Below are 11,119 nucleotides of genomic sequence, written 5' to 3' on the forward strand. Positions count from 1 at the left end.
CCACGACTGGGATCCAAACTCTGATGAAGGTAAGGAGAGCTTACCTTTCTACCACCAGGATCTACTGGGAGGCCTCTGTGCAGCTTCAAGGAGACCCATAAATTTATCTAAAATTAGTACGGTGACTCAAGGTAAGAATGAGTCTCCAGGAGCTTTCCTAGAAAGGCTAATTGAAGCCTATAAAATGTATAACCTGATCGATCCTGAAGCACCCGAAAATCAGAGGGCAATGAATCTTCCTTTTGCCAGTCAGTCAGCCTCAGATATAAGGAGGACATTTCAGAATATTGAGGGTTTTGAAGGGAAGAATCTGACTGAGTTAATGGGAATAGCAGAAAAGGTGTTTAACAACAGGGATGCACAAGAGGATGAAAAACAGACCAAAAAAAAAAAAAAACTGGTTAAGGTTTTGGCATGACATGAGGTGGGGAGGAGACAGGTAGGGGATAGTAAATGGAAGGAAAAGCCTAAGCACAGAGAAGGCAAGTGAGAAGACTTAGATTCAGATCAGTGCACTTACTGTAAGGAAAAAGGACATCGGGCCATGAAGTTCCCTAAAAGGAAGACAGCAATGCTTGCCACCAGAGACTGAAGGGGCCATTGTTAGGAGCCCCTCCTCGAACCTCGAGTAAAAATTGAAGTGGAGTGGAAATCAGTTGATTTTTTGGTGGACACGGTAGCCCAATTTTTATCATTACTTAAACCTATGAGAAAACTATATGGAGAGGAAGTTTGGGTACAAGGAGCAAATGACACGGAGAGACATAAATTGACAACAGAAAGAACTTTGAATTTGGCCTCAGGAGTAGTTAAACATTGATTTTTAGTCCTCCCTAATGCCCCATATAACTTGATGAGGAGATATCCTCTACAAATTAAGAGCTGGCATTCAGTTCTCAGAAGGAGGCATGACTGTAACCTTGAGAAAACCCACTGTACAAGTGATTATGGCAACAGTAGATGAATACCTCCTTTACGAGCCAGTCTCAAAACCAGAGCTAACAAAGTCGGGGTGGAAGCCTTCTCCAAATGCTACAGGACGAGTTTCCCCAGGTCTGGGCATAAGGAAAGACCCCTGGCTTGTCCAAGGAACAACCTCCAATGGTGGTACAATTAAAGGCGACAGCTACGGCTATTTGCGTTTGGCAGTACCCCCTTCCACATGAAGCAAAGGAAGGGATCAGAAAACACATTAACCACCTCTGAGGAGACAGGATCCTAGTTCCTTGCAAATATCCATGGAACACACCTTTGCTGACCATTAAAAACACCGAGACTGGGGAGTACCGACCAGTCCAGGACTTGCTGGAAATTAATAAACGGTTTGAAGATATCCACCCAATGGTGCCTAACCCCTATACACTACTCTCCCTTCTGGGACCACATAGAACTGTGTATACATTCTTAGATCACAAGGATATATTTTTCTGTATAACTTTAGCAAGGGAATCTCAGCCTCTTTTTGCTTTTGAGTGGTCCGACCCACAGAAAGTGTTTCAAGACCAGCTCTCCTGGACAAGACTTCCCCAAGGGTTCAAGAATTTGCCCAATATCTTCGACGAGGCCTTACATGAGGATTTGCGTGAGTACTGAAGCTCCAACCCAGGAGTCACTCTGTTACAGTACGTTGATGACTTGCTAGTAGCTGCTGAGAACTATGAGTCATGTTTGCAGGGGACGAGAGCTCTCTTACAGACTCTGCAGGAAAAAGGGTATTGGGTGTCAGTAAAGAAAGCACGGCTCTGTCAGAGCCATGCCACTTATCTAGGCTTTGATCTCCATGAGGGAGTGCATTCACTGTCTGAGTCCAGGAAAGAGGTGATCACCCAATACCCCCGGCCCACCATGTCCCAACAACTGAGCAAGTTTCTTGGGATGGTGGGATACTGTAGGATGTGGATACTGCACTTTGTAGAGATTGCCTGACCTCTCTATGAACTGGCAAAAGGAGCGCTCACTATGATAGAGTGGACAGTGGAGGCAGAAGGATCATTTTGGAATTACAGACAGCCTTGCTGAGTGCCCCAGCATTGGCCATCCCAGATGTTACCAAGCCCTTCCAATTATATGTGGATGAAAATGTAGGGGTGGCCAAAGGAGTTTCAACTCAGACTCTGGGGCCTTGGGGAAGGCCAGTAGCCTATCTTAGCAAGAAACTAGATCCAGTAACAGCTGGATTTTCCCCTTGCCTCCGCATAACTGCTGCAACAGCCCTCCTGGTCAAGGATGCAAGTAAATTGACTTTGGGTCAAAATATCATTGTAACCACCACCCACGCTATTGAGGGCCTTCTCCTGGCTCCACCAGACCGATGGATGATGAACGCCCGAGTGACGGGGTATCAGGCCCTTCTCCTCAATGAACCAAGAGTGACTTCCAGCCCCCAGCGGTGCTAAATTCAGCCACACTCTGCCAGAGGAGGTAGCTGACCATCCATTTGACTGTGGGGAGGTCCTAACCCATGTCACAAGAAAAAGGCCAGATCTTGGAGACATTTCCCGCCCTGATGCCGAGATGACTCTGTTCACAGAAGGCAGTAGCAACATGGTCAATGAAAAGAGGTATGCAGGGGCTGTGGTGGTTTCTCCTGTGCAGAAACTCTGGACAGCAGCCCTACCACATGGAACTTTGGCACTAAAAGCAGAACTGATTGCACTCACTAAGGCACTGCAGATGGCCAAAGGTAAAACCGCCAACATCTATATGGACAGTAGGTATGCCTTTGCTACTCTCCATATACATGGGGCTATTTATAAAGAAAGGGGCCAATTAACAGCAGAAGGAAAAGGAACTAAAAATAGAGGAGAAATATTGGCTCTCCTCAAGGCTATTTGGGACCCAAAAGAGGCAGCTGTTATGCATTGCCCAAGACACCAAAAGGGGACTGATCTGATTTCAAAAGGAAACCACTTAGCAGATCAAGTCGCAAAGCAAGCAGCCCCATAAACAGTACAAGAACTGGTTACACTCCAGAAACCACCCCTACCAGGAAAAAAAAAAAAAAAACTATTCAGAAGAAGATTTAAAGTATCTACAGAAATGGGTTAAATTGGACTATGAAGGGGATTGGGCTAAGACTGAAGCAGGAAAAATAATTCTACCTCAAAAACTAGGTAAGAAGTTAGTAGACCAGATACATCAGGGTACTCGTTTGGGGATACGCAAACTCAAGCCCTTATAGGCAAGCAATTTCAGGTTTCTAAATTAGGGCATATGGTTGAGGATGTAGTTGATAGATGTGCTCAATCCCAGGCAGTTAGTGTGGGAAGAGCTAAAATGGGAAGAGGGAAAACAGAAAGAGGTAAGGAACCAGGAATTTATTGGGAAATAGATTTTACAGAAATGAAACTGAGAAAATATGGGCACAAATATATGTTAGTTTTTGTAGATACCTTTTTAGGCTTGGTAGAGACTTTTTCCACCAAACATGAGATGGCAGGAGTGGTTGCCAAAAAGCTACTAGAAGAAATAATGCCTAGGTTTGGGCTGCCTCTCGCGATTGGGTCAGACAATGGCCCTGCATTTGTCAGTTCAGTCTTACAGACATTGGCCAAGGCCATGAGCAGTAATTGGAAACTACATTGTTCCTATCAGACCCAGAGTTCCGGGCAAGTAGAGAGAATTAACCGGACTCTTAAAGAGACCTTGACAAAACTAATTCTGGAGACTGGCGTTGGATGGGTGGATCTCCTTTCCTTGCTCCTATTTTTACCTGTTTATGTAAAGTATAGGTGGGAAATTAGATGAACGGAATTAGGAAAAATGGAAAAGTTTATACAAAGTGTTGAATGGCTAACTTATCAACCGACTGTGTACTACTGTTACTTTTATGGCCCCTGTATTATAAACGCCCTAATGTCATTTATACCAAAGAAAAATTAGAGCTATAAAATGTTAGTCTTACATGCTCAATGTAACATAGAAATGGCTGAAAAATCAAGGATTTGACTAATCTCCAAAGAAAAGGGGTGAATGTAAGGGCCTGGCTGGTCAGAGAGAGCCAATTTGTTGCATTGAACTTAGATTGACCCTGACCCTCCCAGAGGAACTTAATTGCAAAGCATAGATAAAAGGGCGAGTCAGGCCAGGTGAAGACATCCAATCAGAGGGGCATGAATATATTTATTGAGGTGAGTTTAAATCCTATTGGTCACCTGTGTGGGAGCGGGGCACAACCACCCTATAAAGGTAAGTCTGTGAGGCCTAGGTTGGGGAGAAGAAGGAGAGCCATCAGAGGAGTATCAGAGGAGTATAAGAGTCGTCGGAGGAGTATAATAGTCGTTGGAGGAGTAGGAGAGTCGTCTGGGAAGTGGGAGAGTCGTCAGAGCCTGGAAAGCTGTCAGAGCTCTTGTAAGAGCCGTAAGAGTCGTCAGAGCCATCAGAGCTGTCAGAGATCTTTTAAGAGCTGTAAGAGAGCCATCAGATCTCGTCAGAGCTGTAAGTGCTGTCAGAGCACTCAGAGCTCTTGTAAGATCTGTCAGAGCTGACAGAGCTCTTGTCAGAGCTGTCAGAGCCGTGAGAGCCACCAGCGGCCCCCTCTCCAGTGGCCCCGCCACCCCGAGCCTCAGGCTCAGGGAGCGGTCTCACCAGAGCAGCCCCTCTCCGGAGAGCAACAGTGACTGGGGAGCAGCCTCGTCCAGAGGAGCCACATTGGGAGAAGCCTTGCCAGAGTCATCGTTATCACATTTTCGTAAGAGACAGCCCTGACCAGTCAGTTTGATTCTTGATGCTTGGTACGAAATAAAGCTTTTCTTGACCTTTGCTTTGTACCACTCTTGTTCCTTTGATCACAGACCCCAACAATGGGTTTGGGTACTGCCTCACCCAAACAAGGCTTAGGATTTGGGCCTAGGGGCATGACAGGCCTGCTCTGTGGCCTCCTGCTACAACCACATTGGGGGCTTCTTTGAAAGGAGTCTCAGGCTGGGGGTCACTATGCCTTTTGTGCCCAGCTGTCCCTCCTGAGTGGGCATGGTTTCATGAGCCATGCAGCTGGCACCCACTCTGAGGATTGGACAACTATCTCAACATTCAGTTTTCCTGCCATGGTGAAGGAGAAGTACTTTTTTGTGTTTCAGGTAATGCCATGGGCAGGAATTTGAGCTACGTTCTAGGGATAGGTACCTGAATACCCAGGTTGGTTGAGATGATGGCCTCGGGCCAAGGCAGGTCCCACCTGCAGAATATGGGGATCGCTATCTGGGTGGCTGACAGGAGGTCGGGGCTTGGGCTGTGTCACACAGATCACTAGTGCACAGGGCGTCCTATGATATAGCGGTGCTGTTGAGAGCCATGCAGGTAGATCCTCATGTGGGGTTTCTAGGCAGACCCATAGGGCACTTCTTCTTTCTGGTGGGCAGGCAGAAGGCTGTGTTGGGGCTGCAGAATTCCCAGTATGGAGGGCTTGCAGGCAAGGAGTGTGAGGATGGAAATGTGAAAACACCAGCTTCAGGTTAAGTTCAGGGCCGAGTGCATGGCAGTTCCAATGTGCAGCGGCTGTTTTGAGATCTCCAGAACCTGAGTATGGGCAAGGGTCAGATGTCTGCTCAAGCTGGAATTTGTATCCACGATGGCCAAGGAATGGTGGGATCACCTCAAGAAGCCTTGGAGGTTTTCCCAAGCTGGAGCTTGGGAGCTTCTCCAAACAGCAAGGTGTCCCTCTGAGAGACAAGAGAAGTACGGTTAGAGGGCTCCTGGGTCCCCAATACAGACAGATTCGATAGTAGAGCTCTCTGAATGGAGGACTGGAAAGCCACCCTTGCATTAACATTGCAGCTGAGGAAAAGGGCAGGCTTTATCTACTTGCTCTGGGGACGATGTTCCAAGTGATCTGAGTTGATGGATGTTCTCATTCTGACAGGTCACAATGCTGCTTGGTGTCCAGAGAGACCTTAGAATGTGGCGATGGCTCTGGGGCCATGCAGGATTCTCCTACACTCAGTGTTGGACGCAGTTCCCAAGAGCCATATATCCTACTTAGAACAGGAGAGGTTCTGTTGTATGGCCCAGGGACCACATGTTGGACCACATTTTGGTTTTCCAGAACAGGTCTCCGGGGACACAGGCTTCAAAACCTTGGCAAGGACCAGTGACGTCTTAGGGGCATGTCAGGTTCAATATTCAGATTCAGGGACATGTACCTGCCTGCCTTCCAGGAGGTATGTGCTGAGGATGTGTCAGACAGCGCATTTTTTTTTTTTCCAGAGCGGCCTACGAAATTGGTGTGGGCTCAGGAGCTTTGCAGGTTTCTCCTTATATGGAGGGTTTGGGGAACTGAGATGGGCAGATGTTCCTTGGGAGAGAGGCCCGGTGATGTGATGTGCTTCTGGAGGCCCCATCCTGGAGGGCATGTGGGTCAGGGCTTTGGGACCGAAGACTTCAGAACCAAACTCTGGTAATGGTTAGGGGCTAGGTGATGGCAGGCCATATCTGCAGGGCCATATCTGCAGACCCTGAGGTCAGCTCCTCGGGATTTGAAATTTGGGCAGCTGGGAGTCAGTAGCATAGGCTTTCCTATTGGGCTTGTGTATCTAGGACAGCAAAGGAATGGACAGGTGGCATCATGGGTCCATGGCAGATGCTTCCTATCTGAGGATTCTGCTCTGCTCCCCAAAGTTTGGTGTCTATCTGGGGGAAGTTTTGAGTGCTGTATTCCGTCTGAATAGTCCTGCACAAACAGGGATTCCAGAGACAGGTTCTGGGCTTGGGCGCCAGGATAACCCCAACAAACATTAGGATTTGGGCTATGGGCATGAGAAGCACACTCAGTGGCCTCCTAGTCATGCTCCCGAAGGGGCTTGTTTGAAAGGGGTTGTAAGCTGAGGGTCACAATGTCTGTTTGTGTCCAGTTGCCCCTCCTGAGTGGGCGTGGTCTCATGCGCCATGCAGCTGGCTCCCACACTGAGGGCTGGACAACTATCTAAACATCCAGTTTTCTTGCATTTGGGAAGGAGGCGAACTCTTTTTTGCTTTAGGCTCCCCCTGGGCATGAATTTGAGCTATGTTCTGGGGAGAGGACCTGAATACACAGGTTGGTTGTGATGACGGCCTCGGTCCAAAGCAGTTCCCACCTGCAGGATATGGGGCTCGCTATCTGGGTGGCTGACAGGAGGTCGGGGCTCGAGCTGTGTCACACAGATCATTAGTGCACAGGGCGGTCCATGATATTCAGGTGCCAATGAGGGCCATGCAGGTGGATCCTCACATGGGGTTTCAGGGCAAACTTCAGGGAACTTCTTCTTTTTGGTGGGAAGGCAGAAGGCTGCGTTGTGGCTCCAGAATTCCCAATATGGAGGACTTGCAAGTGAGGAGTGTGAGAACGGAAATCCGAAAACACTAGCTCCGATTAAGTTCAGTGCCAAATGCATGGCAGTTCCAATGAGCAGCGGCTGAGAAAGTGCCAGCACCTGAGAAAGGGCGAGTGTCAAATGTCTGCTCACACTGGAGTTTGTATGCATGATCCAACAAATGGTGGAGTGGCCTCAAGAATCCTTGGAGTCTTTCCCAAGCTGGAGCTTGTGAGCTGCTCCAAACAGCACGTTGCACTTCTGTGGGACGAGGAAGTCCGGACGGAGGGCTCCAGGTTCACCCATATGGAATGATTTGACAACAGTGCTCTCTGAATGGATGCCTTAAGGTCCCTACTCGTGTTACCATTGGAGCCGAGGAGCAGGGCAGGCTTGATCTGAAGGCTCTGGTTCGAAGTTCCAAGTGATGTGGGTAGATGGAGGTTCTCAGTCTGATGGATCCCAATGATGCTTGGTGTCCAGGGGGACCTTAGAATGTGGCGATGGCTCTGGGGCCATGCAGGATTCTCCTACACTGAAGTTTGGACCCATTTACCAAGAGCCAGTTTTCTTTCTCAAGAAGGAGGGTTTCTGTTGTATGGATCAGGGACCACAAGTTGGATCATATGTTTTTTTTTTAAAAAAACAGGCTTCCAGGGACTCAGGCCTGAATACCTTATCCAAGGATCCAGTGAGGTCCTAGGGGCATGTCAGGTTTAATCTTCAGACTCAGGGACATTGACCTGCGTGTATTCCTGGAGCTATGTGCAGAGGATGTGTCAAACTGTGCATTTTTTTCCAGAGCGGCCTATGAAATTGGTGTAGGCTCAGGATCTTGCAGGTTTCTCCTAATCTGGAGGGTTTGTTCAACTGGGACAGGCACATTTTCCTCAGGAGAGCAGGTCCAGTGATGTGGTGTGGTTCTGGAGGCCCCATCCTATAGGGCTTCTCTGTTAGGAATTTGGGATGGAAGTCTTCAGACCCAAACTCAGGTAAGGGTTAGGAGCGAGGTGATGGCAAGCCATATCTGAAGACCCTGAGGTCAGCTCCAGGGGTTTTGAAATTCGGGCAGGTGGGAGGCAGTAGCACAGGCTTTTCTGTCTAGATTATGTGTCTTGGATGGCCATGGAATGGACGGGTAGCCTCATGGGTCCTTAGGAGATGCTTCCTATCTGGGGATTCTGCCTGGCTTCCAGGAGTTGGGTGTCTTTCTGGGGGAAGGGAAGTGTGCTGTTTTCTGTCTCAGGAGTCCTGGCCAAACAGTGATTCCAGAGATGGGTTCTGGGTCTGGGCACCTGAATAACCTCAGAAAGGATTAGGATTTGGGCTATAGGCATGACAGGCCTGCTCTGTGGGCTCCTAGTCATGCTCCCGAGGGGGCATGTTGGAAAGGGGTCTCAGGCTGAGGGTCACAATGCCTGTTTCTGCCCAGCTTCCCCTTTTGAGTGGGCGTGGCCTCATGCGCCATGCAGCTGGCTCCCACTCTGAGGGTTGGACAACCATCTCAACACCCAGTTTTCCTGGCATGGGGCAAGACGATCACTTTTTTTGTGCTTCAGCTTCCCCCATTGGCAGGAATTTGAGCTACTTTCTGGGGACAGGTACCTGAATCCCAGGTTGGTTAAGATGATGGCCTCGGGCCAAGGCAGGTCCCACCTGCAGGATATGGTGCCTGTTATCTGGGTGGCTGAAAGGAGGTCGGTGCTCGTGCTGTGTCACACAGATCATTAGTGCACACGGCGGCCCATAATATTGGGGTGCCAATGAGGGCATGCATTTGTATCCTCATGTGGGGTTTCAGGGAAAACCCATAGGGCATTTCTTTTTGGTGGGCAGGCAGAAGGCTGTGTTGTGTCTCCAGAATTCCCAATAAGGAGGTCTTGCAGGCGAGGAGCGTGAGGATGGAAGTCTGAAAACACTAGCTCCGGTTAAGTTCAGTGCTGAATGCATGGCAGTTCCAATGTGCTGTGGCTGTTTCGAGATCCCCACCACCTGAGAAAGGGTGAGTGTCAGATGTTTGCTCACGCTGGAGTTTGTATGCATGATCCAACAAATGGTTGGGTGGCCTCACGGATCCTTGTTGGTTTTCCCAAGCTGGAGCTTGTGAGGTGCTCCAAACAGCAAGGTGCCCTTCTGTGAGACAATGGAAGTCCGGTTAGAGGACTACAGGATCCCCCATATGGAATGATTAGACCGGAGTGCTTAAGACCCAGAATCAGGTTAGGGTTATGGGCGTGGTGATGGCAGGCCACATCTGCACACTCTGAGGTCAGCTCATCGGGTTGTGAATTTTGCGTGGCTGGGAGGCAGTAGCACAGGCTTTTCTGTATGTATTGTATGCCTAGAATGGCCATGGAATGGACGGGTGGCCTCATGGGTGCATGGGAGAATCGTCCTATCTGGGGATTCTTCCCTGCTCCCAAGAGTTTGGTGTCTTTCTGGGGGAAGGGAAGAGTGCTGTTTTCCATCTCAGGGGTCCCGCCTAAACAGGGTTTCCAGAGACAGGATCTGGGTCTGGGCACTGCCTCAGCCAAACAAGGGTTAGGATTTGGGCCTAGGGGCATGACAGGCCCGCTCGGTGGGCTCCTGCTCCAACCACCTCGGGGCTTGTTTTAAAGGGGTCTTAGGCTGAGAATCACAATGCCTGTTTGTGCCCAGTTGCCCCTCCTGAGTGGGTGCCGTCTTATGCACCATGCAGCTGGCTCCCACTCTTAGGGTTGGACAACCATCTCAATATCCAGTTGTCCTGCCAGGGGGAAAGAAGCATACTCTTTTGTGTTTCAGGTTCCCCCATGGGCAGGAATTTGAGCTATGTTCTGGATGCACGACCTGAATACCCAGGTTGGTTGAGATGACAGCCTTGGGTCAAATCAGTTCCTACCTGCAGGATATGGGGCCCGCAACCCAGATGGCTGACAGGAGTTCGGGGCTCGGGCTGTGTCGCACAGGTCATTAGTGCACAGGGTGGCCTATGATATTGGAGTGCTGTTCAGGGCCGTGCACGTAGATCCTCATGAGGGGCTTCTATCCAGACCCATAGGGCAATTCTTCTTTCTGGTGAGGAGGCAGAAGGCTGTGTTGAGGCTGCAGAATTCCCAATATTGAGGGCTTTCAGGCATGGAGTGTGAGGACAGATGTTTGAAAACACCAGCTAAGGTTAAGTTCAGGTCCGAATGCATGGCAGTTCCAATATACAGTGGCTGTTTCGAGATCTCCACCATCTGAGTAATGGCGAGGGTCAGATGTCTGCTCAAGCTTGAATTTGTATCCATGATGGCCAAGGAATGGTGGGGTCACCTCAAGAATCCTTGGAGGCTTTCCCAAGCTGGAGTTTGTGAGATGGTCCAAATAGCAAGGTGCCCTTCAGCGAGACAGGCAAAGTCCGATTAGAGGGCTCCAGGGTCCCCCATATGGAAATATTCAATAGCATAGCTCTCTCAATGGAGGCCTGGAAAGCCCACCTCGCATTATCATTGCAGCCGAGGAACGGGAAAGGCTTGATCCGCTGGCTCTGAGGAGGAAGCTCCAAGTGATCTGGGTTGAGAGAGGTTCTCAGTCTGATGGGTCATGATGCTGCTTGGTGTCCAGGGAGATCTTAGAATGTGGCAGTGGCTATGGAGCCATTCACGATTCTCCTAAGCAGAGACTTGGACACTGTTACCAAGAGCCAGGTTTCCTCTTTGGGACAGGAGGGGTTCCGTTGTATGGCTAAGGGACCCATGTGGGATTATTGTTGGTTTTCCAGTACAGGGCTCTGTGGACAGAGGCCTGAAAACCTAAGCTATGTTTCTGATGAGGTCCTAGGGGCATGTCAGGTAGAATCTTCAGACTCA

The sequence above is a fragment of the Neovison vison genome, chromosome 4 (assembly GCF_020171115.1).
Source record: "Neovison vison isolate M4711 chromosome 4, ASM_NN_V1, whole genome shotgun sequence".
Taxonomy (NCBI): Eukaryota; Metazoa; Chordata; class Mammalia; order Carnivora; family Mustelidae; genus Neogale; species Neogale vison.